Here is a 13,995-nt window from a genome sequence, read left to right as displayed (position 1 = left end):
TATGAGTTAGCAGTGGTCTGTTATTCCCACAAACTGAAGCTATGCGTTAGCAGTGTTCTCTTATTCCCACAAACTGAAGCTATGAGTTAGCAGTGGTCTGTTATTCCCACAAACTGAAGCTATGCGTTAGCAGTGTTCTCTTATTCCCACAAACTGAAGCTATGAGTTAGCAGTGGTCTGTTATTCCCACAAACTGAAGCTATGCGTTAGCAGTGTTCTCTTATTCCCACAAAGTGAAGCTATGATTTAGCAGTGTTCTCTTATTCCCACAAACTGAAGCTATGAGTTAGCAGTGGTCTGTTATTCCCACAAACTGAAGCTATGCGTTAGCAGTGTTCTGTTATTCCCACAAATTGAAGCTATGAGTTAGCAGTGTTCTGTTATTCCCACAAACTGAAGCTATGAGTTAGCAGTGGTCTGTTATTCCCACAAACTGAAGCTATGCGTTAGCAGTGTTCTCTTATTCCCACAAAGTGAAGCTATGATTTAGCAGTGTTCTCTTATTCCCACAAACTGAAGCTATGAGTTAGCAGTGGTCTGTTATTCCCACAAACTGAAGCTATGCGTTAGCAGTGTTCTGTTATTCCCACAAACTGAAGCTATGAGTTAGCAGTGTTCTGTTATTCCCACAAATTGAAGCTATGAGTTAGCAGTGTTCTGTTATTCCCACAAACTGAAGCTATATGATAGCAATCTTCTGACAGTCATATCAACTCAAGCTATGAGTTAGCAGTGTTCTGTTATTCCCACAAACTGAAGCTATGAGTTAGCAGTGTTCTGTTATTCCCACAAACTGAAGCTATGAGTTAGCAGTGATCTGTTATTCCCACAAACTGAAGCTATGCGTTAGCAGTGTTCTGTTATTCCCACAAACTGAAGCTATGAGTTAGCAGTGGTCTGTTATTCCCACAAACTGAAGCTATGCGTTAGCAGTGTTCTCTTATTCCCACAAAGTGAAGCTATGATTTAGCAGTGTTCTCTTATTCCCACAAACTGAAGCTATGAGTTAGCAGTGGTCTGTTATTCCCACAAACTGAAGCTATGCGTTAGCAGTGTTCTGTTATTCCCACAAAGTGAAGCTATGATTTAGCAGTGTTCTCTTATTCCCACAAACTGAAGCTATGAGTTAGCAGTGTTCTGTTATTCCCACAAATTGAAGCTATGAGTTAGCAGTGTTCTGTTATTCCCACAAACTGAAGCTATATGATAGCAATCTTCTGACAGTCATATCAACTCAAGCTATGAGTTAGCAGTGTTCTGTTATTCCCACAAACTGAAGCTATGAGTTAGCAGTGTTCTGTTATTCCCACAAACTGAAGCTATGAGTTAGCAGTGGTCTGTTATCCCACAAACTGAAGCTATGCGTTAGCAGTGTTCTGTTATTCCCACAAACTGAAGCTATGAGTTAGCAGTGGTCTGTTATTCCAACCCAGTCTCACGGCATTTCGTGTTATAGTCACGAAATTAATTTAATCTATTGATTCGTGTTCACCAACACAATTTTCAAAAAAAATTCGTGTCACACAGAACGATTTTAAATGCAATGTATTTCTATTGGTAGTATGTTTCGTGCCTGCAACATGTCTTTTTGTCCGGTCGGGTCTTGGAAGACCAGAAGCTGTGTGGTTCATAAAAACATGTTCTTACTCAATATCTTACCCTAAGCCTAACCCTATCCCTTTTATTTTAAACTGTATAATGTCTGAGTTTTTTTGCCGTCAGTGAGGAAAAGAAATGGGGCTCAGAGCCTCAGAATACTGAAATCTGTATTTTATGTCATCTTTTTTTCCTTCTAATTTGTTATTATTTGGTGCAGGCACGAAACATACTACCAATATAAATACATTGCTTCTAAAATCGTTCTGTGTCAGAATACTTAAATCTGTATTTTTTTAAATGTCTTTTTCCTTCTAATTTGTTATTATTTACATTGCTTTTAAAATCGTTCTGTGTGACACGAAAAAAATGGCGAAATCGTGTTGGCGTACAGAGAGGAGGTCGAAAACCTGACATCTTGGTGCCAGGAGAACAACCTCCATCTCAACATCAGCAAAACAAAGGAGCTGATTGTGGACTACAGGAAGCAGCAGGGAGAGGGACACGCCCCCATCGCCATCAATGGGACTACGGTGGAGAGAGTCAAAAGCTTCAGGTTCCTTGGGGTCCACATCACTGAGGACCTGACATGGTCTCTTCACACCACCACCATCACCAAGAAAGCTCGACAGCGGCTCTTCTTCCTCCGCAGGTTGAGGAGGTTCAAAATGGATTCCAGGATACTCTGCAACTTCTACAGGTGCACGATAGAGAGTATCCTCACTGGCAGCATGACGGCCTGGTACGGCAGCTGCACCGACCTCGATCGTAAGGCTTTACAGAGGGTGGTGAAAACTGCACAGCACATCACCAGGACGGAGCTGCCATCCATGGAGGACCTTTACTCCCAGCGGCTCAGGAAGAAATCACTACGGATTATCAAAGACCCCCAACACCCCAGCCACAAACTGTTCTTTCTGTTGCCGTCTGGCAGACGTTACCGCAGCATCCTGGCAAGGACAAGAAGATTCGGAGTCAGTTTCTTCCCGCGGGCAGTGAGACTGTTAAAAAATTGAACTGTTGAAACAACTTCAAACATTCAACTGCTACTCAGTAGTATGTATCTAATACCTAATATATATATATCATTCCAATAACTTGTATATAGACTCATACTGCACTATTCCGCACTATTCCACATCATAACTTTATTTCATTTTTATAACTATTATTATTTTTGTATTGCTCATGCTCTTATTGTTATTATGTTATGTTATTATGTTGCATTGTTGGAGAAGCCTGTGACATAAGATTTTCAACTGCATAATTACTCTGTAGCTATGTCAGATTGACAATAAAGAACCTTGAACCTTGAACCTTGGTGAACACGAATCAATAGATTAATTTCGTGACTATAACACGAAATGCCGTAAGACTGTGTTGGACCAACCCAATGCAAGGTTTATTAGAAAAAGAAACCATTAGAAAGTCCTCTCCACATGAACTTCAACCTCTCTGTCAAGGTCAGGTTTAATGCAGTATGCTGCTTTTTTGCTTCTGTAGACACACTTTGTGCCATTGGGATGGCCATTGGCCATCGGGAGAGTCAGCACTTAAACGCCGCGGCTTTCTGGCTAGCACTTAGCATGTGGGACCGGACAGCTTTGATCCCCATCGACAGTGGCAATTCTAGAGTCTGTAATTCTAAATATATTTATATATTGTAGTGATCACTGATTCATACACTGGGGTTACATAATCCAATCATGGAACTACAGGTTGGGGGTACTGTTTCCACACAGACATATATGTTGTTGGTACTTACTGCGTGCCCTCCCTTTCGCTTTCTCTTCTTCCCGGGCTGCGACCCGACAACATGTGGTTTTCTGCTGCTCATTAAAGCACCACTTTTTACCTTCATTGCACCGCCTCCGACTCCCTTCTCTCGTCACTACATTGGTGACCCCGACATAAGTCTCGCGAAGGATCCGAGACTGAACCGAACATGGCAAAAAACACACTGTTTTTCTCGAAATGCCGGAGATTTTTGGAGACGTCCGTGGCTGCCACGTGCTCACAGACTGTGGCTCGGTGCGCCCTCTGGAATGGCCGCGGACGACGCTCGCCATTTCCACGGCTTTTCGGCACTGGGGGACAGCAACCCTTCCATGGAGCCGATACACGACCATGCCTGGTTTATTCGGGACATGCGGCTGCGTGTCCGGCTGCGCTCGCTAACGGCTAACGGACAGCTGACGACTAGCAGCTAACGACATCCGACTGTTAGCCCCTTTTTTTTCCTTTTTTTTTTGTGGTGCCGGAGAGAAGGTTCGATCAAGTCTGGTCGGCCTCGTGTGGATCCTCTCACAATTTCGCCCACCTGTTTTTGATCGTGGACAGGATGACCCTTTTGAGCTTTTTCTGGTGCCTGAGAGGAGGTTCGACCATGTCTGGTCGGCCTCGTGTGGACCCTCTCGCTTTTTCACCACCTCAACGGTTTCGGACGTCGCCCATGCCTTCTTCAGCCCGTGGGTGGCGCGCTTCTGGACCCCGTCTCGCCTCGACTCTACGGTTTCGGACGTCGCCCATGCCTTCATCGGCCCGTGGGTGGTGCACTTCGGGACCCTGTCTGGCCTCTTCTCTCGCCTCTTCCCTCGCCTCGGCGGTTTCGGACATCGCCCTTACCTTCGTCGGCCCGTGGGTGGCGCGCTTCGGGACCCTGTCTGGCCTCTTCCCTCGCCTCGGCGGTTTCGGACGTCGCCCATGCCTTCATCGGCGCGCTTCTGGACCCTGCCTGGCCTCTCCTCTAACCGCGGCTCGCGGTTCGCCTCGACGGCGGCTTCGGACGGCACCCCGTCTGGCCTCTCCCCTGTCCACGGCTCCTTCCTCCCGGGGACACGGCTCCTTCCTCCCGAGGACTTTGTTCCCGCCGCCGCTGTGCCTTCGCCTGCGGCCGGGCTGCGCTCCTCCCTGCTGGGGACCACCGGGATATTCACGCCCGTCCCCTATGTTGCAGCACAGCGGCCCTGTTTTCTATGGCTGGCGGAGGTTTTCTTCATTCGCCACGACGCCTACCGCGGCCCCCTTACGATGGCCCATTCCGGCCCGCCCCCCACCCCCGGTGGGGATGCTCTCGCCCTCGTTAGGGCTCCTACCCTCTCCTGCGGCCCCCTTCCGACGGCCCGTTCCATGCCCCAGCCCTCGCCTGCGGCCCCGCCCTCCTCGGCCCCTGTGGTGCTTCCTCCCGGACGCGAGGGTTGTGCCATGTTTGAATTCTGGGGGGGCTTGTGTAGTGATCACTGATTCATACACTGGGGTTACATAATCCAATCATGGAACTACAGGTTGGGGGTACTGTTTCCACACGGACATATATGTTGTTGGTACTTACTGCGTGCCCTCCCTTTCGCTTTCTCTTCTTCCCGGGCTGCGACCCGAAAACATGTGGTTTTCTGCTGCTCATTAAAGCACCACTTTTTACCTTCATTGCACCTCCTCCGACTCCCTTCTCCGTATTAGGTGCCTTACAAATAATGGACGTCCGCTCTCGGGAGCGTCGGAGTGGTGCGGTCACCCTAAGTGACAGACCTAAAGTATCCGGGATTCAGCCACCTTCCCTGGCTTGTACATTTTTGGTGATGCGCCCTGGAGGTATCAGACTATTTTAAACAACTTTTCCCCGCTTTCAAACACTTATTCCTGGGTTTTAGCCAGTCATTTTGCACGATATCATTTAACATTGACGCTCTCCTAAAAATGCACATATTCTGTGCATTTTCAGGAGAGCGTCAATGTTAAATGATATCGTGCAAAATGACTGCCTAAAACTCTCTTCCAGACATTTAAAAATACTTTCCCCGACCATTTAAACATTATTTCTGGCTTGTAAAGTGCAGTTATGCGCCCTGGAGGTATTATACTATTTCAAACAACTTTTCCCCGCCTTTCAAACACTTATTCCTGGGTACAAGTGTTATCTTTTCCCCCTGGGTGTGTGCTAAAAGTGAAGCCAAGGTCCTAGAGATTCGGCGATGGTACCGTTGGATGCGGGGTACGTGGAAATGGGGGGGTACCGAAAAGCCTGAACCGAACAGAGCTTGTTATCAAAAGTTATGAATTAGTAGCAATATTTCACAATTCTCCCTGGAGCTCTCCGGGGTGCTGGAGAGTCATTTTCAGGCTTCTCTCTGCACCTATTCCTGGGTAAATCTGTTATATTTTCCCCCTGGGTGTGTGTGTGTGTGTGTGAGACAAGTGAACTGAGTCAGCCTGCCAACAAGCAGCAGTCTGCTGTCATTTGAAACATGTTCCCCGACTTTTTAACACACTTTTACCCACGTTTTGAGCACTCATTCCTGGGTCAATGTGTCATCTCTTCACACTGGTCCTGCATTAAAACAGTTCCCCCGACTTTAAACACTAATGTGCCCATGATTCAGACACTTATTCCTGGCTAAATCTGTTATCTTTCCCCCCCTGGGTGTGTGTGAGACAAGTGAACTGAGTCAGCCTGCTAACAACCACCAGTCTGCTGTCATTTGAAACATGTTCCCCGACCTTTTAACACACTTTTTACCCATGTTATGCGCCCTGGAGGTATCACAAATAATGGACGTCCGCTCTCGGGAGCGTCGGAGTGGTGCGGTCACCCTAAGTGACAGACCTAAAGTATCCGGGATTCAGGCACCTTCCCTGGCTTGTACATTTTTGGTGATGCGCCCTGGAGGTATCAGACTATTTTAAACAACTTTTCCCCGCCTTTCAAACACTTATTCCGGGGTTTTAGCCAGTCATTTTGCACGAAATCATTTAACATTGACGGTCTCCTGAAAAGCACATATTCTGTGCATTTTCAGGAGAGCGTCTATGTTAAATGATTTCGTGCAAAATGACTGTCTAAAACTCTCTTCCAGACATTTAAAAATACTTTCCCCGACCATTTAAACATTATTTCTGGCTTGTAAAGTGCAGTTATGCGCCCTGGAGATATTATACTATTTCAAACAACTTTTCCCCTCCTTTCAAACACTTATTCCTGGGTACAAGTGTTATATTTCTTCCCCCTGGGTGTGTGTGAGACAAGTGAAGTGAGTCAGCCTGTCAACAAGCAGCAGTGTGCTGTCATTTGAAACATGTTACCCCCACAGTTTAACACACCTTTAGCCACGTTTCAAGCACTTACTGCTGGGTCAATGTGTGCTCCAATGTGCCCTCTTTCTCCCCCCTGGGTGTGTGTGAGACAAGTGAAGTGAGTCAGCCTGCCAACAAGCAGCAGTGTGCTGTCATTTGAAACATGTTACCCCACTGTTTAACACACTTTTACCTGTGTTTTGAGGACTTACTGCTGGGTCAATGTGTGCTCTTTCACCCCCCTGGGTGTGTGTGAGACAAGTGAAGTGAGTCAGCCTGCCAACAAGCAGCAGTGTGCTGTCATTTCAAACATGTTACCCCACTGTTTAACACACTTTTACCTGTGTTTTGAAGACTCTTTCCTGGGTCAATGTGTGCACCAATGTGTCCTCTTTCTCCCCCCCTGGGTGTGTGTGAGACAAGTGAAGTGAGTCAGCCTGCCAACAAGCAGCAGTGTGCTGTCATTTGAAACATGTTCCCCGACCTTTTAACACACTTTTTACCCATGTTATGCGTCCTGGAGGTATCAGTCTATTTTAAACAACTTTTCCCCGCCTTTCAAACACTTATTCCGGGGTTTTAGTCAGTCATTTTGCGAGATATCATTTAACATTGACAGTCTCCTGAAAAAGCACATATTCTGTGCATTTTCAGGAAAGCGTCAATGTTAAATGATTTCGTGCAAAAGGACTGTCTAAAACTCTCTTCCAGACATTTAAAAATACTTTCCCCGACCATTTAAACATTATTTCTGGCTTGTAAAGTGCAGTTATGCGCCCTGGAGATATTATACTATTTCAAACAACTTTTCCCCGCCTTTCAAACACTTATTCCTGGGTACAAGTGTTATATTTCTTCCCCCTGGGTGTGTGTGAGACAAGTGAAGTGAGTCAGCCTGCCAACAAGCAGCAGTGTGCTGTCATTTGAAACATGTTCCCCGACCTTTTAACACACTTTTTACCCATGTTATGCGTCCTGGAGGTATCAGCCTATTTTAAACAACTTTTCCCCGCCTTTCAAACACTTATTCCGGGGTTTTAGTCAGTCATTTTGCGAGATATCATTTAACATTGACAGTCTCCTGAAAAAGCACATATTCTGTGCATTTTCAGGAAAGCGTCAATGTTAAATGATTTCGTGCAAAATGACTGTCTAAAACTGGGCACGAGAATACCCTCCACAGAAGGGGTGGTGGTGCGTCAAGAAGGCCGAATATGGATGCTGATGGGCGGACATCGAAGCACCATAAAAACCACCCCCCTTGTAGAGTCACCAGGGGCACGAGAATACCCTCCACAGAAGGGGTGGTGGTGCGTCAAGAAGGCCGAATATGGATGCTGATGGGCGGACATCGAAGCACCATAAAAACCACCCCCCTTGTAGAGTCACCAGGGGCACGAGAATACCCTCCACAGAAGGGGTGGTGGTGCGTCAAGAAGGCCGAATATGGATGCTGATGGGCGGACATCGAAGCACCATAAAAACCACCCCCCTTGTAGAGTCACCAGGGGCACGAGAATACCCTCCACAGAAGGGGTGGTGGTGCGTCAAGAAGGCCGAATATGGATGCTGATGGGCGGACATCGAAGCACCATAAAAACCACCCCCCTTGTAGAGTCACCAGGGGCACGAGAATACCCTCCACAGAAGGGGTGGTGGTGCGTCAAGAAGGCCGAATTTGGGTGCTCATAGGCGGCCTGCTGCAGAGTCATTTTCAGGCTCCTCTCCACAATTGTCCCCCTAAAATGATTTAAAATCATTATTTTTGCATTTAAATGCATTTATTCTATCATTTATATGGTTCCCAACACAATGCACATAGTCTGGAGCTCACTGGGGTCCTGCATATAATTTAATCAGGCGTTTTAACACTTTTTCCCATGAAAAGGATTTTTAATCACTATCATGGGGCTATGAAAATAAAATTCCGGGTAATGCAGAGCACAAGTGCACCTTTTACTATTTAAATGTATTTGTATTATATATATTTGGGCTAGAAAGGTGACCTCTCTGGGTGATTTAGTCAGTTTATGGAGCTTAGCCCACAAATCCTGGATGATCCAGGCCTAATTTGGGTGCTCATAGGCGGCCTGCCAGGCGCCCCCACCCGTGGAAAGCAAAACAAAGTGAAGAAAATGCTTAATTATATCTTAAAATAATCAAAAATGAAGTTTTGAAAAATTGTCAAAAAAATGACAGAGTGCCCACGGGAGAAGGGGCCAGACTCTTGGCGCTTCGGGCCGATTTTTCCCCTTCTCCGATGGTTGGTACAACGGATAAGGGAATGCTCTGGTTTTTGGACAAAATTAACATGGGATCACTCCCGTCACCGGACGTACTTCGTCTCACTGGAATAGTAACGGTCATAGTGAATATAAAATCGTCCCCATGTATCCGGCCAATGACGGGAGAGTTTTGAAAGAGACAAAACACTGTTCCATACATTTAAAAACACTTAAACAATTAAACAATGTTTACCCCAGGATTCAGGCCTCTTCCCTGGCTTGTAAAGTGCAGTTATGCGCCTTGGAGGTATTGCACTATTTACAAAATGTATACCCAGGATTCTGGCCCCTTCCCTGGCTTGTAAAGTGCAGTTATGCGCCCTGGAGATATTATACTATTTCAAACAACTTTTCCCCTCCTTTCAAACACTTATTCCTGGGTACAAGTGTTATATTTCTTCCCCCTGGGTGTGTGTGAGACAAGTGAAGTGAGTCAGCCTGCCAACAAGCAGCAGTGTGCTGTCATTTCAAACATGTTACCCCACTGTTTAACACACTTTTACCTGTGTTTTGAAGACTCTTTCCTGGGTCATTGTGTGCTCTTTCACCCCCCTGGGTGTGTGTGAGACAAGTGAAGTGAGTCAGCCTGCCAACAAGCAGCAGTGTGCTGTCATTTGAAGCATGTTACCCCACTGTTTAACACACTTTTACCTGTGTTTTGAAGACTCTTTCCTGGGTCAATGTGTGCTCAAATGTGCCCTCTTTCTCCCCCCTGGGTGTGTGTGAGACAAGTGAAGTGAGTCAGCCTGCCAACAAGCAGCAGTGTGCTGTCATTTGAAACATGTTACCCCACTGTTTAACACACTTTTACCTGTGTTTTGAAGACTCTTTCCTGGGTCAATTTGTGCTCAAATGTGCCCTCTTTCTCCCCCCTGGGTGTGTGTGAGACAAGTGAAGTGAGTCAGCCTGCCAACAAGCAGCAGTGTGCTGTCATTTCAAACATGTTACCCCACTGTTTAACACACTTTTACCTGTGTTTTGAAGACTCTTTCCTGGGTCATTGTGTGCTCTTTCACCCCCCTGGGTGTGTGTGAGACAAGTGAAGTGAGTCAGCCTGCCAACAAGCAGCAGTGTGCTGTCATTTCAAACATGTTACCCCACTGTTTAACACACTTTTACCTGTGTTTTGAAGACTCTTTCCTGGGTCATTGTGTGCACCAATGTGTCCTCTTTCTCCCCCCTGGGTGTGTGTGAGACAAGTGAAGTGAGTCAGCCTGCCAACAAGCAGCAGTGTGCTGTCATTTGAAACATGTTACCCCACTGTTTAACACACTTTTACCTGTGTTTTGAAGACTCTTTCCTGGGTCAATGTGTGCTCAAATGTGCCCTCTTTCTCCCCCCTGGGTGTGTGTGAGACAAGTGAAGTGAGTCAGCCTGCCAACAAGCAGCAGTGTGCTGTCATTTCAAACATGTTACCCCACTGTTTAACACACTTTTACCTGTGTTTTGAAGACTCTTTCCTGGGTCATTGTGTGCTCTTTCACCCCCCTGGGTGTGTGTGAGACAAGTGAAGTGAGTCAGCCTGCCAACAAGCAGCAGTGTGCTGTCATTTCAAACATGTTACCCCACTGTTTAACACACTTTTACCTGTGTTTTGAAGACTCTTTCCTGGGTCATTGTGTGCACCAATGTGTCCTCTTTCTCCCCCCCTGGGTGTGTGTGAGACAAGTGAAGTGAGTCACCCTGCCAACAAGCAGCAGTGTGCTGTCATTTCAAACATGTTACCCCACTGTTTAACACACTTTTACCTGTGTTTTGAAGACTCTTTCCTGGGTCATTGTGTGCTCTTTCACCCCCCTGGGTGTGTGTGAGACAAGTGAAGTGAGTCAGCCTGCCAACAAGCAGCAGTGTGCTGTCATTTCAAACATGTTACCCCCACTGTTTAACACACTTTTACCTGTGTTTTGAAGACTCTTTCCTGGGTCATTGTGTGCTCTTTCCCCCCCCTGGGTGTGTGTGAGACAAGTGAAGTGAGTCAGCCTGCCAACAAGCAGCAGTGTGCTGTCATTTGAAAACATGTTCCCCGACCTTTTAACACACTTTTTACCCATGTTATGCGTCCTGGAGGTATCAGCCTATTTTAAACAACTTTTCCCCCGCCTTTCAAACACTTATTCCGGGGTTTTAGTCAGTCATTTTGCGAGATATCATTTAACATTGACAGTCTCCTGAAAAAGCACATATTCTGTGCATTTTCAGGAGAGCGTCTATGTTAAATGATTTCGTGCAAAATGACTGTCTAAAACTCTCTTCCAGACATTTAAAAATACTTTCCCAGACCATTTAAACATTATTTCTGGCTTGTAAAGTGCAGTTATGCGCCCTGGAGATATTATACTATTTCAAACAACTTTTCCCCACCTTTCAAACACTTATTCCTGGGTACAAGTGTTATCTTTCCCCCCCTGGGTGTGTGTGAGACAAGTGAACTGAGTCAGCCTGCCAACAAGCAGCAGTGTGCTGTCATTTGAAACATGTTACCCCACTGTTTGACACACCTTTAGCCACGTTTCAAGCACTTACTGCTGGGTCAATGTGTGCTCCAATGTGTCCTCTTTCACCCCCCTGGGTGTGTGTGAGACAAGTGAAGTGAGTGCAAGGTTATGGAAGTCCCACTGTTGGGGACTGCTGCTGGAGGTCTATAGTCCGTCCTTGGGGGCTCTGTGAGCGGGCTAGAAAGGTGACCTCTCTGGGTGATTAGTCAGTTTATGGAGCTTAGCCCACAAATCCTGGATGATCCAGGCCGAATTTGGGTGCTCATAGGCGGACATCGAAGCACCATAAAAACCACCCCCCTTGTAAGACCACCAGGGGCACGAGAATACCCTCCACAGAAGGGGGGGTGATGCCGTGAAGAAGGCCGAATATGGATGCTGATGGGCGGACATCGAAGCACCATAAAACCACCCCCCTTGTAGAGTCACCAGGGGCACGAGAATACCCTCCACAGAAGGGGTGGTGGTGCGTGAAGAAGGCCGAATATGGATGCTGATGGGCGGACACAGAAGCACCATAAAACCACCCCCCTTGTAAGACCACCAGGGGCACGAGAATACCCTCCACAGAAGGGGGGGTGATGCCGTGAAGAAGGCCGAATATGGATGCTGATGGGCGGACACAGAAGCACCATAAAACCACCCCCTTGTAAGACCACCAGGGGCACGAGAATACCCTCCACAGAAGGGGGGGTGATGCCGTGAAGAAGGCCGAAGATGGATGCTGATGGGCGGACATCGAAGCACCATAAAAACCACCCCCCTTGTAGAGTCACCAGGGGCACGAGAATACCCTCCACAGAAGGGGTGGTGGTGCGTCAAGAAGGCCGAATTTGGGTGCTCATAGGCGGCCTGCTGCAGTCATTTTCAGGCTCCTCTCCACAATTGTCCCCCTAAAATGATTTAAAATCATTATTTTTGCATTTAAATGCATTTATTCTATCATTTATATGGTTCCCCCAACACAATGCACATAGTCTGGAGCTCACTGGGGTCCTGCATATAATTTAATCAGGCGTTTTAACACTTTTTCCCATGAAAATGATTTTTAATCACTATCATGGGGCTATGAAAATAAAATTCCGGGTAATGCAGAGCACAAGTGCACCTTTTACTATTTAAAGGTATTTGTATTATATATATTTGGGCTAGAAAGGTGACCTCTGGGTGATTTAGTCAGTTTATGGAGCTTAGCCCACAAATCCTGGATGATCCAGGCCGAATTTGGGTGCTCATAGGCGGCCTGCCAGGCGCCCCCACCCGTGGAAAGCAAAAAAAAGTGAAGAAAACGCTTAATTATATCTTAAAATAATCAAAAATGAAGTTTTGAAAAATTGTCAAAAAAATGACAGAGTGCCAACGGGAGAAGGGGCCAGACTATTGGCGCTTCGGGCCGATTTTTCCCCTTCTCCCTCTTAGGTGCCTTACAAACAATGGACGTCCACTCTCGGGAGCGTCGGAGTGGTGCGGTCACCCTAAGTGACAGACCTAAAGTATCCGGGATTCAGGCATCTTCCCTGGCTTGTACATTTTTGGTGATGCGCCCTGGAGGTATCAGACTATTTTAAACAACTTTTCCCCGCTTTTCAAACACTTATTCCGAGGTTTTAGCCAGTCATTTTGCACGAAATCATTTAACATTGACGGTCTCCTGAAAAAGCACATATTCTGTGCATTTTCAGGAGAGCGTCTATGTTAAATGATTTCGTGCAAAATGACTGTCTAAAACTCTCTTCCAGACATTTAAAAATACTTTCCCCGACCATTTAAACATTATTTCTGGCTTGTAAAGTGCAGTTATGCGCCCTGGAGATATTGCACTATTTACAAAATGTAGCACTCTGTTTATTTCACACCTCCAGGAGAGACCAGGGGGAAATCACCTCTCTCTGCCCCCTCACAGAGCCCCAAGGACGGACTAATTACCTCCAGCATGTCCCCATAACAGTGGGACTCTGTTTCTTTCACAGCTCCAGCAGAGACCAGGGGAAAATCACCTCTCTCTGCCCCCTCACAGAGCCCCAAGGACGGACTAATTACCTCCAGCATGGCCCCTAACAGTGGGACTCTGAACCTCCAGCAGAGACCAGGGGAAATCACCTCTTCTTGCCGCTCACAGAGCCAAGGACGGAACTAACCCTCCAGCCAGTCCCACACAGGGGACTCTGTTTATTTCACACCTCCAGCAGAGACCAGGGGGAAAATCACCTCTCTCGCCCGCTCACAGAGCCCCAAGGACGGACTAATTACCTCCAGCATGGTCCCCTAACAGTGGGACTCTGCACCTCCAGCAGAGACCAGGGGGAAATCACCTCTCTCTGCCCCCTCACAGAGCCCCAAGGACGGACTAATTACCTCCAGCATGTCCCCATAACAAGTGGGACTCTGTTTCTTTCACAGCTCCAGCAGAGACCAGGGGAAAATCACCTCTCTCTGCCCCTCACAGAGCCCAAGGACGGACTAATTACCTCCAGCATGGGCCCCTAACAGTGGGACTCTGCACCTCCAGCAGAGACCAGGGGGAAATCACCTCTTTGCCCGCTCACAGA

The sequence above is a fragment of the Trematomus bernacchii genome, unplaced genomic scaffold (assembly GCF_902827165.1).
Source record: "Trematomus bernacchii unplaced genomic scaffold, fTreBer1.1, whole genome shotgun sequence".
NCBI lineage: Eukaryota > Metazoa > Chordata > Actinopteri > Perciformes > Nototheniidae > Trematomus > Trematomus bernacchii.
Note: the sequence above shows the minus strand (reverse complement) of the source record.